Here is a 10,516-nt window from a genome sequence, read left to right as displayed (position 1 = left end):
GGACCGTTAGAATCCAGTGTCATCTCTGAACTGTCCGGTGGGAGGCAGATATCCTTTGGCTAAGTTTTACTTGTGAGTAACCTAATATAAGCAAGTTTATTGGTAAGTCCTTCATACATCAGTTTGACTCCTGTTTCCTTCTTCAACCATAGGCGTGTGACACTACATACACTCCATAATTTTTTACTTTGGAGGGAGAGAGGCTGGTCTTGAAAATGTAGAAGTGTCTGAGGTCACATGATTGTGTTGCCTGTTGGGCAGAGGGAAAACCAGTAGGAGAGGCAGACACAGCCAAGTTTGAGATGGCCTCTGGATTGCAGCCTTCTTCAAGAACTGGGTTAAGAAAAGGTGGGTAGCATTCCTGAGCCAGAGGGGAGGTACCTGATAGTTCCCCCCCCAAGCCCTAGGACCTGGGTTTCAGGGTCTGATCTCACCAGGGCCAGGCATGTCCCTGGTCTTGAGTTCTGCCTTCTCTGGGGCAAGTGTCCGCAGCCTCTAGGCTGACTCAGACGTCCCTTCTCTGGGTCTCCTCCCACACACCCTCAACTGGTTCCTCTGATTGCTATTTACCTCTGGCTTTATTTACAGTTCTTGAACGTCCTCATTATCGTCTTGAGTTATCACCAGGATTCTACCTAGAATGAAATTTGCCCTTTTTTCTTAGTCTCATAAGTTTTTTCCTGTCCTTTCTTTTTTCCCTCCTCCTGTCATGAAAAACAAGAAGAAGAGGAGGAGGAGGAAGAGGAAGAAGAGTAGGAGGATGAGGAGGAAGAGGAGGAGGAAGAGGAGGAGGAGGAGGAAGAAGAGGAAGAAGAAGAAGAAGAAGAAGAAGAAGAAGAAGAAGAAGAAGAAGAAGAAGAAAACATGACTATGACTTAGAGACTGCAGTGTTAGAGGATATTTGATCACACGGTGAACCCCAAGATTGTGTACTGGAAAGACCTATTTCTACTTGTGGTGTCGCTCAGTCCTAGCACAAACCTTTAACCCAAGAGCTTTCTGTAAACAGGATTAAATAAAGTCAACCATAGGTCAGGAGGCCGAGCAAACAACCAGCTGACAGAGAATGAACAGAGGGAAAAACCACAGAGAATGAGAGGAAGTCCAGAGGATGGATAGAGAGACACACAGGAAGTACAAAGAGAGACATTCAGTTTGAAGAGTTTTTAAGACAATGTGGAGAAGAGGTGGGGCCTTTTCCTTCTGGGACATCAGCTGAGAAGGAAGGTCAGCTAGGTGCCTTCTCTGCCTCTCTGATCTTATAGGCTTTCACTCCAGCATCTGAGTCCTGAGTCTTCATTGGAAAAATTGATCGCTTGTGATTTTGTTTAAAAACAACACTGCAGAGACAATAAGACATTGTTCTGCCATTCCAACATGCAAAGGCTCCATGGAGGCATGTCTTGGGCTTGCTTTTTCCCTACATATACATATGTATATACATACATACATACATACATATATCCTTCTAGAATTGGCCTGTGAGATCTACAGGGCTATGGCTTGGTTTCCTCAGGTTTCCTTTGAGGTCTGACTTCCTAGAGTTTGGAGTGTCTTAAAGGGAGAGGTTTGTTAATCTAATAATAATGCTATTGTAAAACAGGCATTGTTAATTTGGAAGCTCCTTTGAGTAATTTGGAGTTCTGTTTAATTATCTGGGACATCTGCTGTATGACAGGAGGCCTGGGGTTCTTTTGGCTTATTGGGGTTCTGTTGGAACCATTTGAAATAGACAGGGTGCTGAGGAGGTCTCTGCTGTAGTTTATGTAACCATGAAACTATTAAGTCTTTACTAGTTTGGTACCTCTAAGGAGACTCGCAGCTAGCTAGTCTTCGCAAACCTGGGATGATTTCTAAGACAGCATTGTTCCAAAAATCATATCTATATATGTCAATGTAGATACGTGGTTATCTCTATCATCTTCTGACGGTTTGAAACTTAAATCATTTGATTCTGTTGGATCTTTCTGTCTTATTTATTTTTGAATCTGGTTTGTCTTCAACACAAATTTAAACCCAGGGGAAAGAAATTCAAGGTGGCAGGAGAGATAGCTGAATGGTTGAGAGCCCTTGGTATTCTTTTAGAGGATGTGAGCCAGATTCTCAGCAGCCATGGCAGGCGGCTCGCCATCGTCTGTAACTCTAGCTCCAGGGGCTCTGACACCCTCTTCTGGCTTCTACAGGAACTTCACACATGCACATACTCCTCCCCACCGCACATAATTTAAAACCAAATTGAAACCATAAAAACAAGTAAAATAGAAAAATAGATGAAGCGCTGATAGACAGGAGTTAAAACAACCCTCCCATTCAAATAGAAAAATAAATCTTTCTAAAAACAGAGAGAGAGAGAGAGAGAGAGAGAGAGAGAGAGAGAGAAATATGAGAAAAAATAGTATCTCACCCTTAGAATAAAAACTCCACAGTTTGAGAGGAAGATCTATCCATTTTAAATTATAAATGTTCTAATATTTAAAAAGACACCAGTGTCAGACTAGAACTTAATTACTGTGTCTAGAGCAACAATTTTTTTGAAGACATTTTTTTTTTTTTTGCCTTTTTGTGAGGAACTTAAGATTTTATGTTTTCTGCTGCTTATGATTCAGACTTTTGGATCCTTAGAAAATTGTCAAAAACAGTTAAGTTTCACTTAAATGTCTGTCTGCATGGTGGCTTTTAAATGACTTCATTTTGGTTTTGGCACTTTGATGCCCCATGCATCTGTGACTAGAGCCATGTCTAACTGTGTCCGAATGAACTGTTACACGAAGTTTAACATGTAAGGGTCATACATGTAACAAGTGCTGCTGCTTAGCAACCAGCCATGGCTGAAGGAGAGGTGGCTACAGGCTGCAGCCTGCCAGAGCCAGTGAGCAATGGGCACGACAGGTCAGAACATGCCCTGTTCCCATAGGTCGTGGGCCAGGCTGAAGAGCCTGAGCCAATCCCACAGGAGATTCTAAGATGCAGGAAAGCCCTGAGCTAACCCCCCAGAGGACGAAAATACAAGCAAGATCATGAGAGCGCTCTAGAGGAGAGAGGCAACTTGTGGGGCTTGAAGATTATGGAGGGCTAACCGCAAGTTCGGTTTTGTTTTTGAAAGTGGGTTTATTTTTGTTTTATGTGTATGAGTGTTTTGCATTCACGTGTTTATGTGCATCGCATGCATGCACCAACCACATTGAATAGAGCCGATCCCTCGGAACTGTGAGCCACAGAGTGGTTCTGGAAACCAAACCCAGGTCCTCTGCGAGAACCTCTGAGCCATCTCTCCAGACCCAAGACAATTCTTCCCATGAGCACATCTGGACATCTGGACCTGACCTTGCTTATTTAAAGGAACAACTGATACAGACGATGGAACTGTGTATGTTATATTGAATGAAAGTTGCTAATTTTTTTTAACTTCAGTCTCCAAATGGTGTCTGCTTAAAATAAATCATGATGGGCCTTTGAACACTTTCCCATCCTCTGTAAAAAGGTTTCAATATACATATGGCATAGTAATACTGAATAGTAATACTGAACATATATATATACTCTCCTAAAAAGCATTTTGTTACTATAAATACGAGACACTTTTACAGGTCTGTTGTAATAACCAACAATGTTTTCTATATTTATAAGAGTTTTAAAAATCTGGTTGTAGGCTTAGGCTACAGGCTTCTTCACCTAACTGAGGATTCTAGATCTTGCTTTAAAAGTGGTCTCTACGTGGTTCTTCTGTGTCATCATGCTAATTGTTATATCTGTATAGGTGCCTCCTAACTGCATGAAGCCTTCTGAAGACTTATAGGCATTAGAGGTTTATGTATCTGTACACAATTACTTAATCTTCCAAATAGTTTTACTTTTTTTTTTTTTTAAAAAAAAAAGCCTTATTGCTGTTTTTAAACAAAATACCAAACATTCAAAAATTAGACCAGCACTCTTCAGTAAATTACATTAAATTAGCGATTCTACATGACCCAGCAATTCTGCTGGCAAAAGAATTGAAAACACCCGGGAAGTTGGGAGGTAGAGGTAGGTGAGTTCAAAGCCAGCCTGGTCTATAGAGAGAGTTCCAGGGCAGCCAGGGCTACACAGAGAAACCCTGTATCAGGAAAAAGAAATCAAAATAAAAAAAAAAAACAATCAATGAGAAGTGCACATACAAATGTCCATAACAGAACCATTCATGACAGTTGAGAATGGAAGAATATGTCCATCAACTGAGAAGGCAATAAAGAAAAACTGGTAGGTAGAAGAGTATTCAGTCATGAAAAGCTTAAAGTTGCACATGGCCCTAACAGACATTATGCTAAGGGAGAGGAAACGCAAGAGCTGCTTATAGTATCTCTTGTGCTTAGTATTTATTGATATGATTTGATATGAAATAGTAAGGACAGATGTGGGGGTTTGAATGAGCCCCATAGGCTCATATATTTGAGTGCTTGGCCACCAGAGAGTGTAACAATTTGCGAGGAGGTCTGGTCTTGTTTGAGTGGGTGTGGTCTTGAGGGAGTGTATCACCAGGGGTGGGCTTTGAGGTTTCAAAAGCCCATGCCAGGCCCAGTCTCTCTTCTTCCCAGGCTAGCCTAGTCTTGCTACACAGACCAGGCTGATCTCAAGCTCAAAGTGTGAGCCATCACTCCCAGCTCCCTGATTTGATTTTGTGTGCATGTATGGTATGTGTATGTGGTTTTGCAGGTGTGTACACTTGCAGAGGCCACAGGTTGATGCCTGGTATCTTCCTTGATTGCTCTCTACCTTATTATTCGCTCATTCATTTGTTTGTTTATTATTTGTTTGAGATAGGGTCTCTCTGTGTAGTAGTCTTAGATGGCCTGGAACTTGCTATATAGGCCAGGTTGGCCCCAAATTCACAGAGATCTGCTCTCCTCTGCCTCCTGAGTGCTAGGATTAAAGGCATGCACCACCATACCCAGCTCTACCTTATTTTTTGAAACAAGGTGTCTTACTGAACCTAGAACTTAATAGTTTGGTGATGCTGGCTGGCCTATGAGCTCTAGGGATCCTCCTGTCCCTGGTGCCCTCTCTAAGTCTCAGCACTGGGATTAGATTCAGGCTTTCATACCCCACTTTTCTGTGGTGCTGGGGATCCAAACTCATTTTCTCATGCTTGCATGGTAGGTACTTTATCAGGTTTGATTTTTCAGGCGTGATTTGTATCCTAGTTTTAGTGTGTCTATGACACACACTCCTCAGGAGAAAACAGAGTGAGAACGAGCCATCTCCGAAGGAGACAGAGGTGCCAGGTTAGATGGGTACCAGAGCCTACCAGGTGTGGGCTGCCAGCAGAGACGTGGGGACTCCCTGTACTGTTGCCAATTGCTTTTTGCCTCCCTGGGTTCTGGGGATGTGACAGCAATCCTAGCAATGAGTATGCACCCAGACACTGTCTCAGGATGAAATGTCCTTGTCCTTTTACTCCCAGCATGGACTCTGCATTGCTTTTGTTTTCTTTCTTATATCATTTTTCTTGTTGCTGTGACTAAATGCCTTACAAGAGGGAAGGTTTGTTTTGGTTTACGGCTCAGAGGATACGGTCCATCTTGGTGGTGCTGAGGTGGGGAAAGCTCTGCCTCGAGTGCAAAGCTCATAATGCAGCCACCGTTGCCAGGCGTGGTGTTGCTCGCCTTTAATCACCCTCGGGAGGAAGAGGCAGGAGGATCTTGGCAAGTTTTTGGTCAGCCTGGTCTACAGAGTGAGTCCAGGACAGCTATACAGGGGGCTATACAGAGAAGCCCTGTCTCAAAAACCAAAACAAAACTAGAAAACTGCAGCCGTAGTTACAAAGCCCAGAGCAGACAGGAAGTGGAGCTAGTCTACAAAACTGCAAGTCTACAACAGTGACTTACTTTGTCGGGTGCAGCTCTACCACCCAACAGCCCCATGACCTTTCAAAACTGCTTTGCCACCGGGGGGACAAGGTATTGAAACACAGGAGCTCACAGGGGACACTTCACATGCAAGTCACAGCAGCCACTTTAATATTATCGCAGGTTGCTTCAGATGAACATCTGGGAGTGGAATGGAGCAGAGGTTCCCAGGACACACTTGGTTTGCTCAGTCCCAGGCCCCTTCAATGAATTGAGGACGAGTCTGATGCCTCCTGAGACCGTGAGGAAGGCAGCACGAAATGCATCAAATTTGTCACGTGTGAAAATGAGCCCTGCTTCTTAAGGTTACAGTGAGGACAGTTGGTATGGTAACACTGCACACGCAGTGCAGCCCACAGACCCTGTGAATGCGACCTTATTCGGAAAAGGAGTCTTTATAGGTATCTCTAAGGATCTCAAGCCGAGGAAGTCAGCTTGAGTCACCCAGGTGGGCAGGCGGTAAATCCAGTGACAAAGCGGAGATGAGAAGACACATAGGGAGCAGCGAAAGAGGAGAGAGAGGCCATGTGATGATGACAGACTTTGAAGCAATGCAGCCATAGCCCAAGGGACATCTGAAGTCTCCCGGAGCTGGAAACGGCAGGGAGGGGTTCTTTTCTGGAGTCTCTGGAAGCTAGACTAATCCAGTGTGGCTTCCAGAATTCTGAAAAAGGTAAATGTCTGTTGCCGAAAACCCCTCTGGTTCTGATAACTCATGTTGGCAGCCATAGAGCCTTGAAGCAGGACTCTCCCTGAGTATGTGGGCTGCAGGAACAAGCACTGTGAAGATAGGGTCTTGTTTCAGAGGATAGGTGACCTTCAGGCAGAACGCTGGGACTCAACATCTCTGACCTTCTGCTGACACTTGAGATGGCTCTGGACACTGTAACTTTTAGAGTGATATGGTCACTTGGACTTCCACTCCCACTGGACACTCACTCCCCGGAGACCTAGAGACATACTAGGCATTGCAGGAGAATCGTGGATTCAAGCCAAGGTCTTCCGCATTGTTGAACATTATCTGGCTTCAGGGAGCTGTCCAAGCAGGGGCTGGAAACAGGGCTGCTGACCCAGGATCCTTTAAACTCACATGCCCAGAGCAACAGTCTGTGTCTTGACGCTGTGCAGGTCCTCTAGAGGGGGTGCCTGTAGGTCATGGAACTTATGATCTTCCGTTTATGCAAGGTCAACTGTGCTGTGAGTCAGGGTACACAGGAAATGCTTCCTGCAGCCTGATCTGGACATTTTGCTCTTGGAAAAGGATTAGGCAGAAATTTTGAGAATTTACAAATGAAAGGGGCTCCCTTAAGGGAGGCCGAAGTTAGAGAAATGTGAGGCTCAGGACTGGATGTCTAGCTGGGAATGTGATGACCTCTCAGGTCTCCTGGGAGCAGCCTTTTCTGGCTTCCAGAACTTGGCAGTGGTAGAGAAAGCCCAAGGTGCATTTCTTCTTCCACAAGGATTGTCTTGTGCCCCGACCCATGGGACTTCAATGGGTTCCTAAAGGTGGGGGTGTGGAAGGAATGAGGGGAGGGGGACAAGACACTTGAAGAATGAAGGCCAAGTCTGTTTGTCTGATCAAAGCCTCGTTTATTAGAAATTTTTACCCAACTTATATAGGGAGAAGGCAGGAAAGGCGGAAGGCTAAATTACTGATGCAGGAGATAGGAAGAGTGCTTTCATGCTTTAAATATTGCACCTGCAAGATACCATAAGGATGTTTTCTTAAGATATCTCACGGATGCTCTAAAACTAACAGATGGATGTCCTCACAAATCTATCACCCATGATTTAGGGTCCTAGGTAACTCTTTCACTAAATAGCTTTAGGTCTCCACTAAATGATCTTTGCTCACTATTTGGCTTTGTCTCCACTAACTAGCTTTGGCTCACTAATTGACTTTGTCTTCAGGAAATAGCCTTGGCTCCTGGCATCTCCTCCCTTCTTAAACAATTTAAGAGGCTAGCAGGTAGGTTTTGAACATGAGGTCTTTTGCAGGCGGTGGGCATTAACCAGAGGGGGCAAGTAGTGACGTAGTGACCTGATCCTCCCAAGGCTTTTTGCAGCCTTTTTGGGTGCCTTTTTGGGGAGGAGAGGAAGACCCCATCAAAACCTCAGGGCATCCCCAGCAGGTTGTGGTTAGGGGTAATCAGACACCAATCTCTATGCAATCAGGTTTGCTTCTCAGGGGACTCAGAAGCAGGCAATTGGGCCCTCCCCTTGCAATGTCATCTTATACCCCATTACAGGTACCCATGCTACAAAAGGCAAGCATTTATCTGAGTTTCATGCTGTTCTCATGAGAGCCAAACGCAGGCAGTCAAGACCCATGTGATGGATTGCCAGCAGTCTTCCTCAGGCTCAGCTAAACCTCTGTCAGCCAAATCAAGTCTGTGATAATGAACTTGTATGGGTTTAGATGCCAGGGCATTGATTTGCTGTTTTACAAAGCCAGTAAGTCTTTTAATGGCCCATGGGCCAAAAGATATGAGAAGGAAACCCACCAAGGTCCCACGATTGAAGGAAGGAGGGTGATGAGCCAGGGAGAGGTTGAAAACCAATTATGAAACCAACTCTCCTCTTGTTCTCTCTCTGTCTCTTTCTCTCTTCTAAGCCTTCGCTAACCTTAGCCATACTGACCCTTAAAATCCCAGTATAATCTGTGTAAAAGCAGCACTTTTCCTCAAGGGCAGCACATAAGCATCATCTTGACTGGAGGGGTCTTCTTTGACATCATTATCATTGTCAGGAGAAAACTCCTCATCTACTTGTTGCACCAGGTGTTCCAGTAGCCATCAAGATGCATCATTTTCCTGCAAAAAAAAAAAAAAAAAAAACAAAAAACAGACAGCTCCTCATCCCATATGAGTACAAGGTCAGGTCTGTGCCATTGATTTGTTAAAGGATTTCTCCATTTTACTTTAGCAAAAGTGTTTTAGCTTTTGTATGCCAAAATTTATCTGTTGCAGATTTACCATGCTTATCCAAAAAAAAATTTTTTTTAATTTAGGTATCCAGGGGAGTGGCTCCCCCTTCTTTGTTTTTTGCAAGTAAATCTTAATTGTTCGGTAGGCACACTCTACCATGCCTTGTCCTTGAGGATTGCAAGGTATTTCAGTCATATGAGAAACTTGAAACTGTTGACAAATCTTTTAAAAGGTTTGTTAGTATATCCTGCTCCATTGTCAGTTTTAAATTGCTTAGGAACTCATAGAACATTAAAAGCCTGTAGACAATGAGCAATAACATTTTTTTGCAGTTTCTCCTGGTTGAGGAGTGGCAAAAATAAATCAAGAATAGGTATCAATGCAAACAGGTACATATTTTAACTTTTCAAATTAAGGAATATGACTAATATACATTTGCCAGATCTGATTTGGAACCAATCCTTTAGGATTTACTCCTAAATGAGAAACAGGCTGAAATTGAGGACAAATACTGCAAGCCTCAACTATAGTACATGCCTGTTTCTTAGTCAACCCATATTTAAGTCTCAAGGTTTGACTATTAAGATGATGAATGTTATGGGCATCCTGGGCTCTTTAACTGTGAACAATAAACTTTGGTGGCTTTATTTGCCAATGCATTTTCTTTAGACAGGGTCCTGTCAAATTAGAATAAGCCCTCAAATGTCCTATGAAAAAGAGAAAGATTTTGGGTTTGTTTTTTTTTGTATGAAGTTTTGAATTTGTAAAAATAAAATTCCAGCAGGAGAAAATAAGTGAGCTACATATGCACTATCTGTAAAAATGTTCAAAGACTGCTTATTAAAACTTTGAGACACAGCCAATACTGTAGATAACTGCTATTTGTGCAGATGTGCCAGACACTTGAAAAGACATTGTTTTTCTTTTATAAGCACAGGCAGCAACACCAGATCTCACTATAGATGGTTTTGAGCCACCATGTGGTTGCTGGGGATTGAACTCAGGACATTTGGAAGAAGAGCCAGTGCTCTTAACGTCTGAGCCATCTCTTCAGACCTCTCTTGGGCTCTCTCCACAGCTTCCAGATGGAGCTCAGGCTCCAGCATCCCTCTTTTCTGGTCCTAAAAGGAGTAGCAACTTTACGGGGCTCTTTCCCCAGGAACTGGGGCATCCCCCAATTTACCTTGACCAGCCTGGAAACTTTCCAAGTTTCCCAGACCTCGTGAGCAAACCAAAACCAGAAACTAAAACAGACAGCCGGCACACAAAAACAAAACACAGAGACAAAGACAAAACAACCACGGTACCTGGTTTTTAAACCTTTAAACATATATACAGAGCATAACAATGATTTTAAAAGTCAGAACTAGATTTAAAACTCAGAATTTATCAGTGAACACAACTTAATCTTTAAAACTAGAAGTGGCTCCATCCCTCTGGTTTCTGTCTGAGAGCTGACTGAAGCTGACACTGACTGAAGCTGACCCTGGCTGAAGCCGGTGGGAGGGGCGGGTAAACTGCCGCTCAGCTCAGCAGTCCTGCTCAGCTCTGCAGTCCTGCTCAGCTCTGCAGCTGGTGGAGGCAGGACATAGGCTGATTCTGAGGGTTTGAGCGTTCTCATCCACCCATTTCTCTGCAAGCCATCCAAGCCTGGCCCGCAATAGGGGAGTGGGGAGAAGACAAGTAGTGTCCCCATTCCTCCTGCTC

Source organism: Meriones unguiculatus, chromosome 14 (genome assembly GCF_030254825.1).
Source record: "Meriones unguiculatus strain TT.TT164.6M chromosome 14, Bangor_MerUng_6.1, whole genome shotgun sequence".
NCBI lineage: Eukaryota > Metazoa > Chordata > Mammalia > Rodentia > Muridae > Meriones > Meriones unguiculatus.
This window is presented reverse-complemented; position numbering follows the sequence as displayed.